The 15,803-nt window shown below is 39.5% G+C and overlaps 1 protein-coding gene and 1 long non-coding RNA gene across 3 annotated transcripts in view; one reads left to right on the top strand and one right to left on the bottom strand.

Moving 5' to 3' along the window:
* coro2ba (coronin, actin binding protein, 2Ba) overlaps window positions 1-15,803 on the bottom strand; it is a 158,077-nt gene that overhangs the window by 92,626 nt on the left and 49,648 nt on the right. Inside the window, exon 2 of one of the 2 annotated variants that reach the window (XM_061887642.1) lies at window positions 9,428-9,495. The exons of the other annotated variant lie outside the window; for it this stretch is intronic. The gene's annotated coding sequence lies outside the window, so the exon portion shown is untranslated. The remainder of the gene's footprint in view (window positions 1-9,427; window positions 9,496-15,803) is intronic. 2 annotated transcript variants of the gene reach the window in all.
* Window positions 1-15,803, top strand: part of LOC133543155 (uncharacterized) — a 144,855-nt gene that overhangs the window by 94,253 nt on the left and 34,799 nt on the right. The window lies entirely within an intron of this gene.

Genomic DNA, 15,803 nt, shown 5'->3' with positions numbered 1-15,803 from the left:
CGCCCCAACTCAAACCCGCCGCCGGAAAAAGGCATTGAATTTGTGTTTTTATTTTATTTGATATGCCATTGATATTTTCAAATTATTATTATTTGAAACTGGATTTTGCATGTCACTATAAAGTTATATAAGCCTTACTTGGTCAATATTCAATGCAAAACTTGTTTGGGTCCCTATTAAAGGGTTAATTTGTTCAACCTCGGCCCGCGGCTTTGTTCAGTTTTAAATTTTGGTCCACTCTGTATTTGAGTTTGACACCACTGATCTAAACGTTGCCGCTGCCGGTATTTTTTTCTTTATTTTTAATGTAATATTTTCAGAATGTCTTTGTTATATTTTCGGAGACAAACAAAACAATCTTTAGTTGTCTTTATTTTTTTAGTTTTAATGCCATGATTTTAATTGTCCGGCCCACGTGTGCACAGTTTTTCCTCCATGCGGCCCCTGAGCTAAAATGAGTTTGACACCCCTGGTCTGGTGTGTTTTAGAGTGTGTCTGGACCCCTGCAGCCTCCTGACCACCATGGGAAACATGTTTTCACAATAGCATTGATGGCTGCAAGGCAGACTGCTCTGGAGAGCATGAGGCTTATTTAAACAGTGTTGTTCTATAACTTGCCTTAAGAGAAACGCTTCTTCTCAAACTCACTATCTATACCTTTCTACCTCCTTTACTCCTGAAGGTCTGTTACTGTTTGGAATGTAAGCATGGATGCAATTTGGGAAGCAGTTTGTAGTCTTCTGCACTTTTAAACATCCAAAAATGATGTTTCGATATTGAATAGAGACAAGTCAAACACTAGCATCAAGCGGAAAACAGTCGCGCGGACCTTAAGCTTGACCTTTATGACCGCCCACAAGCTCATTGATTGGGTTTCTCTCTTCATGGTCAAATGCGAGATAGGAGCAAGTTGACCTCCACATGGCAATATGAAATATGAACAACTAAGACAAATAAAAACCAAAGAAGTCTAGTGTGTCATGATCTGTGGTCCGGATCATGTTTTTTGTTATGTTCTGTTAGTTTTGGACTCCCTTAGTTCCTGTTTGTGCACCTCCTGAGTTTATTACCATAGCTACTTATTATTTTCACCTGGCTCTTGTGCTCGGGATGCTCACCTGTTTCTCATCAGAGACATTATTTAAGCATGCCTTTGCCAGTCACTCGTAATGGTGTCATTGTTTGCTTATCGCAACCTACTCGTAAGTCTTGTTTGTTTCATGCCACAGTTTCTTGTGTGTTCCATGCCATAGTCTATGCTAAGTATTTGCTTTAGCTCCAAGTGCGATCAGCACGTTGTGCCTTGGCCTTGTGTTCTGTTTTGTTGTACTACTTTGAGTTTAGAGAACTAAATCATGTTTTTACCTTCGCGCCTTGTCCGGAGTAGTCCTTCTGCCTTCCTGGGAGAACAACCCCACATTAAGCATGCGGAAACCCCGCCGTGACAAAGTGCTCCATTCAAAAAGGTAGTTATGGTTTTTGAGTAAGACTTGCACAGTCAAAGTCTTTGCTATTCTTTTATTGAAGCGGACATTGTTTGACTCCTGACCAGGACATACATGGTAGGGATTAAATTAAATCAAATCAAATCAGAATTCAATTTTCAAATACCAAAGTGAAGTTACATATTTTATTGTTCCTTTTATTTTGTATAAAAAAAATAATTCTTCATCCATCCATAAATTTCCTACTGCTTGTCCTATTTGGGGTCGTGGGAGGCTGGCTGATAAATGCTTTAAAATGCAGTATCGGAAATTATCGTTAACGGTTTCAAAATTATCGGTACCTGTTTCAAAAAGGAAAATTTATGACTTTTTAAAATGCCGAGTGCCATTAAACTTTAAAAGCACTGCCTTTGCGTGCCGGCCCAGTTACAAAATATATGCGGTTTTCCACACACAAGTACATGCAAAGCATACTTGTTCAACAGCCATACAGGTCACACTGAGGGTGGCCGTATGAACAACTTTAACACGGATACAAATATGCGCCTTTGTCGGAACGAGGACTGTGGTGTGGTTTGTTTTCCCGTAATGCAAATGAACTGGACCGGCCGTGGCGTGAAGGTAAAGACATATTTAATATTTTACTCAAAAAGTACCAAATGAAAGGCGCTCACATCAAAAGCAAAAAAATTGAATAAGGAAACAAAAAACAACGTGCCTAATGCACGTGAAACCAAAGGCAAAACTTGAGGACATGAATCATGAACTAAAAAAAACTCACTAAACTGTGTCTTGAAAACAAAACTTAGACATGTGCAGAGACTATGGACATGAAACAAAACTTACTTGGCAGAGCATGAGTCAATGGCATGAACAGCAAAATCAGAGTATTGAGTATAGTCATAACCGGAATGTTGAGTTTGACGCCAGGCCGACTGCCTGGCAACTACAAGCTTAAATAATACAGACATGATTAGTGACAGGTGCGTGGGTCCAAAACTAATGGTTGTCATGGTGCCAAAAACTAGAGTGCACGAAGAGTCCAAAAACCAACAGAACATGACCAAACAAAACATGATCGCAAAGACATGACAGACACACTGTCAACCCACACCAAACAAGAATGAGTTTGAGTTTATTTCGAACATGCAAGCATACAACATTATACATCACAATTTCCATTTTCTCTTTTCAACATGTTCGAAAAGGAGTAGGAAGAAGCAGAGCTTATTTAATCTTACCCCTTTTCTTTACATAACAGTTGCTAAAACTTTTGTTCACTTCCTGTTCTCAATGTATTCACAATGTATACTTCATAAGTAATAAGTAATCACAATACAAATAAATAAATAAATAATTGGTGAAGTAATTTTATTCCATACGATGAGATAAATCAGATTACTTTGAGAATGAATGGGTGAGTAAAATCAGAATGTTTATCATGGTTCTTCATTTTTGTACTTTGTAAACACTTCCAGTTTGAAGAGTTTCTTGAAGTGGATCATATTAGTACATTGTTTGATTGCTTTGCTTAATCCATTCTATAATTTAATTCCACATACCGATATACTAAAGGTCTTAAGTGTTGTACGTGCATACAAATGTTTGAAATTACATTTTTCTCTAAGATTATATTTCTCTTCTTTTGTTGAGAAGAATTGTTGTATATTATTGGGAAGCAGGTTGTAGTTTGCTTTGTGTATAATCTTAGCTGTTTGCAATTCCACTATGTCGTGGAATTTCAGTATCTTTGATTCAATAAATAAAGGGTTTGTATGTTCTCTATATCCGACAAACACGTTTCGGGATAACATCTGGACCATAACACAACATAAACACAACCGAACAAATACCCAGGATCCTTTGCAGCACTAACTCTTCCGGGAAGCTACAATACCGCCCAGCACCCATCTCCCGAAGTCGGAGGTCTCAAGGTTGGCAAGTGTGCTCGAGTATACTCTGGACTGAAGCTGTGTGCCCTCATTGTTTTTGTAGCTGTTGTTTTGAGGCATGTTTCCCATACTTGTAACGGGTATCAGGATTATCTCAGGGAGAGCATGTCCCAAATTCCAATCTGTTTTGAGGCATGTTAAAAAAAATAATGCAATGTGTCTTCAATAATAAATATGGCAGTGTCACGTAGTTACTTTTTTCCATAACTGGAGTTGAAGTTGTGTTATTTGGAAAACCTTGTTTTTGACAGACTGATTGAAACTTGTATTTGTAGATTGCACAGTACAGTACATATTCCGTGCAAATGACCACTAAATGGTAACACCCGAATAAGTTTTTCAATTTGTTTAAGTCTGGGTCCACGTTAATCAATTCATGGTAAAGTTACATTGTTTAATGCATCCGGCGGGGCATCACAACAAAGTTAGGCATAATAATGTGTTAATTCCACGACTGTATATATCGGTTTGTATCGGAATCGGTAATTAAGAGTTGGACAATATCGGGATATCGGCAAAAAAGCCATTATCGGACATCTCTTATAAGAATAATCAAAAAATAAAAAAACAGACAAATGATCCTACACCCCAGGTTACCGGCCACCACACGATGATGAAAACGGGCAAAAAATATATGGTCCACTGCATGATCGCTTTATTTCAGCAAGTCATTTCTTGTGATTATTCATGAATAATCTTATTAATCATTTGAAAGCAGCCATTAAAAGTGTATGTTTGTAGGTATTGTATACTGTAGGTTTGTATACGCTTAATAGACTCGATCGGCTCATTTAAAAGGCACAAAAAAGTGTCAAGCTATAACAATACATGGACCCTTTGAGGCTAACATTCATCTTGAAATCCACAGGGTGGCTACAATTCATGCCACATAAAGACAGAAAGTTCCAGTCAAGCCATCCTGTCATGTTTTTTTCTTTCCTGGTGCCCCTCACTGTGACACGAGACAGTCATTTATTGTGACTTCCCACCGCTGCGAGGAGCAGATCTCACAAAAAGAAAGACATTCTTTCTCTTTCGGCCAAATGTTCTCTCAGTGGGAAATTGGCTTCTTACTCATTTCCACAGGAAGCGTCGCAGCTTGGCTGCAATAGTTCTTATTTTGCCACAGGAACAAGTTTCTGGGATTTTTGACTGGAAGATTCTGTAATTTGGACCGGTAGTTATAGTTTATAATACAATTTTTATCTATTTATCTATTTTTATTGTCTCATCCTCATTATTACATAGGGTGTACTGATAAGGAGACAGTGTCAGGCTTGCCCCTGACAGTTTTTTTGTGTTTTAGTTTTTCCTCTGTGTGTGTTTAGTATTTCCTGTCCTCAGTTCCTGTCAGCGCTCTTATTTTGGTTCAGCTTCCTGTTTGTCTCCCTGTGTGCTGTTTTCCCCTCAGCTGCGGCTGATTGGCACCTGGCCACACTTGGTATCAATCAGCCGGCTCCTATTTGTACCTGCTTTGTTCCTCCAGTCAGTGCTGGATTATTGTCATGTCGAGGTCGCTCTTGTCGTTGCTACCTGTCGTGTCGTATCGTATCCAATCGTGTCAATGCAGTGTTGCGGTAAGCTATATTTGATAGTGGTTTGTTGCTTACTGTCTTTTGTTCTCTGCTTCGCAGTTTGTTTTCATATTATAAGTACGACTTCTGTTTCTTGCTTGATACCTGCTAGCTTCCACACTAGGCCTTTTTGTTTGTTATCCGCCCACGTGCGCACTTTTTGTTTGTACCCTTTGTTTTTGTCTTAGTGTTTTGAATAAAATTATGTTTTCTCACTCCATGTCTGCCTCCATCTCTGCATCTTGGGGTTCGCCACAAACTAACTTTGACAGACAGTAGATCTGGCAAAATATATGCACAATTGAATCAAAATCCCAACATATCAAGGTTAATATTAATATACTATAATGATATCACTGTATCATGACTATTTGTTGAATTGTTCTGGGGGCCACGTGTCCAAAAAGCTAAGAACCAGAAAGCCGGACTTTCCCTTCAGAATTATTCCTCTTTTGAAAACCATAATTATCTGTAGTGGACATTTGTTTTCCATCTATTTCTTTTGTCAGAGTTACACATTTCTGAAAAAACAACAACCCTGTTATGCAAATTACAGATGTTCCCTGCAGTGGACACTGGCCTATAAGAGGTAAACATCTTTAATGCACTGTGTTTTACACCAGTGTTGTCCCGATACCAATATTTTGGTACCGGTACTAAAATTATTTCGATACTTATAGGTTCTTTTCTAAATAAAGGGGACCACCAAAAAACCCCCGCATTATTGGCTTTATTTAACGAAACATCTTAGGGTACATTAAAAATATGTCCTTGAATAAAATAGGGAACATACTGGACAACTTGTCTTTTAGTAGTAAGTAAACAAACAAAGACTCCTAATTAGTCTGCTGACGTAGGCAGTAACATATTGTGTGATTTCTCATTCTATTATTTTGTCGACATTATTAGGGACAAGTGGTAGAAAATGTATTATTAATCCACTTGTTCATTTACTGTTAATATCTGCTTACTTTCTCTTTAAACATGTTCTATCTACACTTCTGTTAAAACGTAATAATCACTTCTGGTGTTTGATACGTTACATTCGTTTTGGATGATAATACAAATTTGGGTATCAATTCGATACCAAGTAGTTACAGGATCATACATTGGTCATATTCAAAGTCCTCATGTGTACTGAGTTTATAAACATAATATGAATTTTTTTAAAATTAAAGATTTTGTGATGCCAAAGTATATCGACTATATCATAGTAGTATCGACAAGATACGTGCCTGTAGTTGATATCAGGACCGGTACGTTTCCAAGGCGGTATAGTACCGAAAATGATTCATTAGTATCGCAGTACTATGCTAAAACTGGTAGACCGTACAACCCTAGTTTGCACTGGTCCAAGTTACTCACTACAACCGTGTTTTTATTGTATTTAAATTGCTGCAATTGTATATCATCATTGGCAACCAAGAACAGGTGTATCCTGTTTGCCAATCAAGAACAGGTGCATGCTGATTGCCAGTTGGGGACAGGTGAGCGAGCCAGTGATCTGGCAGGAGTAGTGGCAAAAGGGAGGCAAACAGGATATGGAAACAAAAATAAGAGCGATGGAAATGAAATAAAACAAAATCAAACACAAGAAACTGATAATAATTGTCATGACGGGTCATGAAACCAGGGAGGTTTTACACCTCTGTCAAAGGCTGGACTACAGAGAGGGGTTCCAGACTGAGGCCAAGGAAAAAAACTCATAGCCCTAGCACACATAAACATGTTACATAGAATCAACAAAACTTGCAACAGAGGGGAGTGAGTGGGAGCTACGGAGGCTGGCTGCTGCTGTATAAGCGCTACTCAGTCGTCCATTGCACCGAAGGGGATTCAAGCAATAGTAAAGGCATAGAGTGGGAGTTGGGGGGGTTATGCATATGCTCATTGTCCAGGGTGTAATGTTGTGTCTATAGGCCTGGGGCCACTCTGCAGGCAGTGCAGGCAAAGTTTAACTGCCAGGTGTTGTTGAGGGAGGAGGGAGGTCAGAGCGTTCATCACCGTCAATATGCACATGCCTCGAAATAAAACTTTCTCATAATCCATCTTGCGTTTCCTCAAACCAAGTAGGAATGTCACAATGGCGCAGTACAGATCCATGTTGACAAAACAGTCTTGTGTAGAATGTCGTGGAAAAATAAGCAAACATGGACATTTTTATTATATGGACATCAGAGCAGGCGGGAAGCATTGAACAAGAAGGGAAGACACCGCAGGCTCCAGGCATTGCTAAACAACCTTAGCACATTAGAATAGGTGCTTGGAAATGGCCACATTTATTGATTGATTGATTTATTGATTGAAACTTTTATTAGTAGATTGCACAGTACAGTACATATTCCGTACAATTGACCACTAAAAGGTAACACCCGAATAAGTTTTTCAACTTGTTTGAGTCGGGGTCCACGTTAATCAATTCATTAGTACATCCGTCAATCTGTGATGACACAGATGGCCTACTGTTTAAAAAAAGACTTCAAAACACAGCATTCAGAGGAATGCAATATGCATAAACCTTATGTTTTAATGCAAAAGCGGTTTATTATTCCGTCAAACAACTGATGTTGTTGCGGTTAGTCAATGTGAGGTGTTTGTGAATCCAAGATCCGTGTAAAAGGATGGTTTAATTACATAAACGGGGCAAAATCAGAGTCGTGGCGCGCGGAATACTAAGAGCAAACTAAGCACAGCGGAACATGGTCGTTGCTTAAGGCTAACGTGAAAACATTCAAATCATATTAGTTGCCAATGGCGAACAAAGAAATCAAAACAGTCGCACAAAGCGAAAAAGAATCCCGTGCCTACTGGAAGGCGAGAAGAGTCCAAAAAAGGAACACGATTGCGATTGGCCCCCTGTGCGTGTACCAATCAAGAAACAGAAACCGATGTGTTGAAACTTCGTCCCAAGCAAGCAGAGGTACACAATGAAGGAAGCGCAGAAACAGAAATAAACCTTAAACACAGGAAAACCACAAGAAAACTAAAGCAAGACATGACCAGCCATTACAGGTCATAACAGTAATATATCTTTTCTTCCTTGTTTCTCACAGGTGCGCTTAGAATCAAATTTTCCCCATCCATCAGGTCCAACACAAACATGCGTTTGTTGCTTTTTTACACTGCAACTGCAGGGTCAATCATTCAGGAGAAAGATCTAAATTAATAATTGCCCGTCTCCCTCAGGAGTTAGGGCCAATGTTTTTTAGAGCATAATAATGTGATTTTTACATTCCAAACGGGGGGTTGCAGACTTAAGGTGAGGCAACCCTACTGAGGAAACACAAAGTACCAGAAGAAGACATGTGACAAAAAGAGGGGAAAAAAGGCATGAATGCAGATGGGCACTGCCAGAACAAGTCAACGCAAAAACAGCCATACTTGAAACAAGATCAAACTATTTTAAAAAGGAGACAACTTTTTTTTATTTCAAGCAACGAAAAACAAATGCAGATAAGAGCAAGCAAAATTTGCTTGGCTAGAATTCTTCAAATTATCACATTTTTACGTGTGACTTCAATATGAGTCTGGGTAACGTTTGCTGAGGTCTGGAACAACATAGTAACATTTGCTGTGGTCTGGAACAACATGGCACACAATCAGAAATGCAGCCACTATTACATACAGATAATGTGTCATGTGCCATGCAAATATAAGTTAAACACACAGAGGACATAACTAAAGGACATTAAATGACCTCAAATATACCTACACACGAGGCATAATTGTAACCCTTGGGGCGCATGGTGATGCGGAGTCGTTCTCCCAATGATGCAGTCGGGCTTCGAACACAGCGTGAAGGTAAGAAACCAATGATTTATTAAAAATTAAATCAGACTTTGACAAAAACGAGCAGAACTAACATGGGAGCTAGAAAGAACAAAAGGGGTAGCATAGAAGCTAGCATAAGCAGAACTTGGTAACCAAAGTCGTCGCTGTTGTGCGAACACAAACTAGGTAGCAAGACTGAATGCACGGAAAAGGCAGGTTTAAAGGCCTACTGAAATGAGATTTTCTTATTTAAACGGGGATAGCAGGTCCATTCTATGTGTCATACTTGATCATTTCGCGATATTGCCATATTTTTCCTGAAAGGATTTAGTAGAGAACATCCATGATAAAGTTCGTAACTTTCGGTGCTAAGACAAAAGCCCTGCCTTTACCGGAAGTCGCAGACGATGACGTCGCAAGTGTGGGGGCTCCTCACATATTCACATTGTTTATAATGTGAGCCTCCAACAAAAAGTGCTATTTGGACCGAAAAAACAACAATTTTACCATTAATTTGAGCGAGGATGAAAGATTTGTGTTTGAGGATATTTATAGGGAAAGGGCTAGAAAGAAAAAACGCGATTGGGATGGATTCCGATGTTTTTAGACACATTTAATAGGATAATTCTGGGAAATCTCTTATCTTTCTATTGTGTTGCTAGTCTTTTAGTGAGTTAAATAGTACCTGATAGTCGGAAGGGTGTCTCCACGGGTGTCAATTGACGCGCAGTGTCTCAGGGAAGTCGACGGCAGCTATGGAGCACACAAGCTCAGTTTTTCTCCGGTAAGAAGCAACTTTTTAACCACAATTTTCTCACCGGAACCTGCTGGTTGACATTCCGTCTTGATTCATGCTCGCTTGACCGCTGTGATCCATAATATTGTTCACCTCCAGGAATTTTAAACAAGGAATCACCGTGTGTTTGTGTGGCCAAAGGCTAAAGTTTCCCAACTCCATCTTTCTACTGTGACTTCTCCAATATTAATTGAACACATTGCAAAAGATTCAGCAACACAGATGTCCAAAATACTGTGTAATTATGCCAATAAAGCAGACGACATTCAGCTGTGTGTGTGTGCAGCGCTCATATTTCCTTAAAACCCGCGACGTCTCGCGTACACGTCATCATTACTCAATGTTTCCAGGACGAAACTCCCGGGAAATTTTAAAATTGTAATTTAGTAAACTAAAAAGGCCGTATAGGCATGTGTTGCAATGTTAATATTTCATAACTATCAGACTGCGTGGTCGGTAGTAATGGGTTTCAGTAGGCCTTTAAATAAAGACAGTAATCAGAAAACACAGGTACGGCAGGTGAAAATAATGAGTTACTATGGAAACAAACAGAGGAGCACAAACCGGAACCGAATGAGTCCAAAACAGAAAACACAAAAAGACTCAAAAATCTAAATCAAAACGTGATCCGGGCAGCGGATCAGAACACATAATGATGCAATATGTACACACAGCTAGCCTAAATAGCATGTTAGCATGGATTATTAGCACGCCAAACAAGTGAATAACATCAACAAAGCTCACCTTTGTGCATTCACGCACAGCATAAAACGTTTGGTGGACAAAACGAGACAAAGAAGGAGTGGCTTACAACGCCGCGTCTTTCTGTTGCAGCGACGGAGAAAGTTGTACATACAAACGAACTACGGTGAGTTCAAGGACCGCTTAAATGAGTAGGACACAACTGCGCTGGCCAAATACTGTCATTAGTGAAGCATAAACAAACATATTTAACAGTGGGCCTTTCTAACAATTAGGAAGGTTTTGTGTTATGTTTTTCCTCCTACAGAAACATTATTAAAACAACAAATATATTTTTCCCCCATCTTTTTCCACAGAGCCACGGGTTGCTGACCCCCGGGCTGGATATACTTGCTTAATGTAAGATATTTTTTCTCGAATAAATATGCGAGATAAGATATTTTAGTCTATTTTGGAAAATATTTTTAGTTTTGCTTAAACTGTGACTTTTTTCATTCTTGTTTTTTTTTTTTTGCATTGTAGTGACGAGGGCAGAAGGAGGAAACCCTAAAAGAGTTAGACAAGCGACAGACGGTAAGGAATAATGAAATATTTAATGAAACAAACAGACAGGGAGGAGGAAGAGCAGAGGAGGCTTTTCCCAGCAATATAAATTCCTCTGACTAAACACTTGCCAACCAAATGGAAAGGCACAATAGTACCGGTGACTTTTAATAAAAACATTTTTGGAACAGGCTGCCACCTGCCACAGATTACACTCCCTCACCATCGGAAAATCAAGTTTTGTGTAACCATTGCATTATTACACTGCAGAAATGTCTGAAAAGAACCAATAGGCAAAGACGTGTTATGGTAGATGGACGACCCGCAACAGGAACATGATTTTCTAACATGGCACATAGCTCTAATCTGCTCTGAAATAAAAATCTCCCCCTGGCAGTGCTTCAACTATTGAAGCCAAATTGCACCAGGCCCAAGGATCAGGAGATGAAGGAGCACTTTGATCAGATTATAAAATCCGTCCGTGGAATAAGACCAGAGATATGGCTCGGGCAAATAGTTAATCACATCATTTCAGAAATTGAGTTCCAAAACAAGTCAAATGCTGATCGCTGATCCGTTTCAATTTCAAGTAGTGACGTGTGTTGAAATAGTTTTTTGTAGGAAATGCCGCTTTATCGTTGAAATGCTTTCAAGATGCAAATCACATTATTATGTGGTGCCAAGACATCCTCATCTTCTATTTTAGCAACCGATACAAGAACGCTCTGTACTTGTCTTGGCCTCATCAATCCGTCGTACTCTCTGTAACCCGACTTTTGGCACTCACAACATGAGTGATGGAGTGAAAACATACCAACCAGAGAACATGGACCAGACCATCTGGATGGCCTGTAACTACACCATTACAAGATCGGAATATTGGCTTATTGCTACAAGACCTTGCATTATTTGTTGTGGTTTATTTGTACAAACCCCGTTTCCATATGAGTTGGGAAATTGTGTTAGATGTAAATATAAACGGAATACAATGATTTGAAAATCCTTTTCAACCCATATTCAATTGAATGCACTACAAAGACAAGATATTTGATGTTCAGACTCATAATTTTTTTTTTGCAAATAATAATTAACTTAGAATTCCATGACTCCAACACGTGCCAAAGTAGTTGGGAAAGGGCATGTTCACCACTGTGTTACATAACATTTTCTTTTATCATGGTGATACAAATTATTGTAGCGATTACAATGAAACTTAATTTGATGGAGTAAAAATACTCAAGTAAAAGCAAAATGAATGTTGCATTAAAGTACAATGTAATGTTAAATTACTGTAAAGAGAGTAATTGCGTTACTATCCTCCTTTGCGGGGTGGATTTACGAGCTCCATTGTACTATTTAGCATTATACACCGCTAACATTTCTAATAAAACAATCCGTATGTGATTGAAGTGGAAACTTTCACATTAAATTAGGACAGTTTCACGAATTTGTCATTTTCCTTCGGGTAATTGTAATATAATTCAATGCGGAGTACTTGCATATAATGGATGTTTCCTTGCTTTATTCTCTTAATATTACAACTTTATCTCTTTGTATTTTGTTTTATAATCTATTAAGGCCCTAATCGTAAATACTGCATAAAAATTTATTTTAAGAAAAACTTGTTAAAATGTGTTTTTCTACACCGAGTGGTAGACACCTACTGTGAAGCAATCCAAACTGTGACAGAGCATGCTGACACAATTTCTATTGTGAAGGTCCAGTGCCAGATGTTCCTTTTTTTTTTTATATACCCAGAACAGATGTTCCGAGGGATGCCGACTTAAGCAGATTGAATAACAACCTCTGCAGTGCCTATTTGTGTTAAAGCACCAGTAGAGCGGGGGGAAAAAAAGTTGCCTCTATATTGAAGCTGTTATAATATATATCTGATTTCTGAAACCAAAAGACTTCCATAGTTTGCCAGTAAATAGATATGATCAAAATAGTATCAATCTCACTGAGATTCCTGAGCTATTTTGAGAGATAATGAGGAAGCCAGTCACGTCATCGTTGTGGTAGGGACCACAGATCCCTTCCCCGCCAACAACAATGATAATCAAGCAGACGTTTGTGAGAGCCAACAACGATTACCTTTGGAAAAATTATGATCCAGAACCTTACATTTTTGAGCCCGAACACAAAGAGGACGAGTAATAAATTTTAGATGGATTCATTGCGAAACTATTGATTTCACAGCATCGCTAGGTGTGAAACATACAGTACAAACTAACCAAAATAAAACAAACACTTATATGAATATTTCCACTCACGCTGGTATACCGACCGATGGGACACTCACATAATTCCGATTGGATTTAGATCCAATCACAATCTTCACCAAGGGCTAAAAAAAGGTTCCTGCAAAAAGCGTGTTTTGGAGTTTATTTCGGCATCTCGTCGACTTAAAAGTCGACCAGCCTGTCAGTCCAGAGGCCACATTTGTCTACGACCAGGTGAGGGATGCATGGAATATAATCGACAATTTACTTTTAGGAAGTTTGAGATGAACCAGAATCAGCCGCCTGCTCAGTGTGTCAACAATAGCAGTGTAAGCTAGCATTAGCCCGCTGCTATCAGTGCGCTGCTAAAATAGTCCGTCTACGTTGGCGCTTATGATAACAATATCACTCACATTTGGTTTATTTCAGGTCATGACATGTAAATGGCATATTGTTAGTGTCATGATCTGTGGTCTGGAACTTGTAGTTTGTTATTTTCTGTTAGTTTTGGATCCTGTTAGTTTCTGTTTACGCTCCCTTGTTTAGTTACCATGACGACTCATTAGTTTCACCTGTCTCATGTGTTCGGATCACGCACCTGCTTTAATCAGACTATTATTTAAGCCTGTTTTGCCAGTTAGACGTCCTGGCGACATTACTCTGCATTTGCTCTGTTCATGCCATTGACTCATGCTCTGCCAAGAAAGTTTTGTTTATTCATGCCACAGTTTAGCGAGTTTTCTTTCTCGGCCATAGTTCTAAGTATTAGTTTTAGTATCATTCGTGAAGTTGTACCTTCGCCATGTGCGCCCTTTTGTTTGTATCCTTGAGTCCAAAAATAATTAAATATGTTCCTACCGTCACGCCTGGTTTGGAATGGTCCATTTGCATCCCGGGAGAACAAACCCCGCAGCAAGCTGCGACCCCCCCACGTCTTGACAGTTAGCGCTTTCTAGATTTTTTAGAGAGGGTATAATGAGCGTAACAGAGGGCCTTTTGATCGGTTGACTCAATTGTTAGCTATTTATTTACAATTTCAAATGCATAAAAACGCCAAGCATATGTTTTTGTCTTGCATAAAAATTGTGAATGATAAACGGCACATCTCTTTCAAATTTTTGCCTATTTCAATACGATGGTCCGAGCGCAGAAGTGTTACTGCAGTGATGTCAATCTCCAAAAATAGCCGAAGGAATTCGCAGTGGAATACTCAAAATGGCTGACTGAAATTGCGGCATTTTGTGTTGTCTGCTCAGTGGCCTTGTGGTTAGAGTGTCCGCCCTGAGACTGGAAGGTCGTGAGTTCAAACCCCTGTCCAGTCATACCAAAGAATATAAAAATGGGACCCATTACCTCCCTGCTTGGCACTCAGGATCAAAGGTTGGAATTGGGGGTTAAATCACTAAAATGATTCCCGAGCACGTCCACCACTGCTGCTCACTGCTCCCCTCACCTCCCAAGTAGCGGAACAAGGGTATGGGTCAAATGCAGAGGGTAATTTCACTACACTTAGTGTGTTTGTGACTATCAGTGGTACTTTAACTTTAACTTTAAACAATGTGTTCACATACTTTGCGGATTGTAAAGACAATTAGATATGGTTTAATGCAGTGATCCCCAAATACCGGGTCTCGGTCCGTTACCGGTCGGCGGACCGATTGGTACTGGGCCGCACAAGAGTAAAAAAATAAAAATAATGTTTTATTTTTTTATTTTTTTTAAATTATCAAATCAACATAAAAAAGACAATATATACATTAGATATCAATATAGACCAATACAAGGATACAGTCCATAAGCACACATGATTTCTTTATGAAAAAAAAACAAAAAACTAAGCACCTAGCCACCCCACCCCCCTGTCTCTCCCTCCCACCCGGTCCGCGGCTAATGAAGGGTGCACGAAGCACACATTTACATCAGCTGTCAGAACGTAAACTATGATGTGGTTTGTTTTCCCGGAATGCAAAGGAACTGGACCGGACATGGCGTGAAGGTAAAGGCATGTTTAATCAACCACTATGAAAAAAGTGCAAACAAAAGGCGCGCACAAGGCGGAAAACAAACTTGGCTAATAAAACAAAAAAAAAGAAAACTAGCACAAAGCCAGAGCTGTGGACATAAAAACGAAAGACACTATCTGTGGCATTTAACAAACAAAAACGTACTTGTGGTGACGTGATCAGGCCCGCGTGAACTATGCTTGTAATTGCCGACTGCCTGGCAATTACAAGCTTAAATAATAGTGACATGATTACTGACAGGTGCGTGAGTCCAAACAAATCAGGAGCGTGAGTCCAAGTGAATCAGGTGAACTAATTGGTCGTCATGGTAACCAAACAAGGGAGCGTAAACAGGAACTACAAAGAGTCTTAAACCAAAAGAACATAACTAACAAAACGTGATCACAAAGACATGACATCAGCAGCAATAATTCAATCAATGATTATTTATATAGCCCTAAATCACTAGTGTCTCAAAGGGCTGTACAAACCACAACACAAACCACAACGACATCCTCGGTAGAGCCCACATAAGGGCAAGGAAAACTCACACCCAGTGGGACTCACCCCCAGTGGGACGTCAGTGACAATGATGACTCTGAGAAACCTTGGAGAGGACCGCATATGTGGGCAACACCCCCCCCCCCCCCCCCTCTAGGGGAACCGAAAGCAATGGATGTCGAGTGGGTCTAACATGATACCGTGAAAGTTCAATCCATAGTGGATCCAACACAACCGTGAGAGTGCAGTTTCAAAGTTGTTAATGTTAGTGCACCTTATCTTCACACATACCGG

Source organism: Nerophis ophidion, linkage group LG25 (assembly GCF_033978795.1).
Source record: "Nerophis ophidion isolate RoL-2023_Sa linkage group LG25, RoL_Noph_v1.0, whole genome shotgun sequence".
In the NCBI taxonomy this organism is placed as follows: Eukaryota; Metazoa; Chordata; class Actinopteri; order Syngnathiformes; family Syngnathidae; genus Nerophis; species Nerophis ophidion.
Note: the sequence above shows the minus strand (reverse complement) of the source record. Positions and strands in the feature narration are given on the sequence as shown.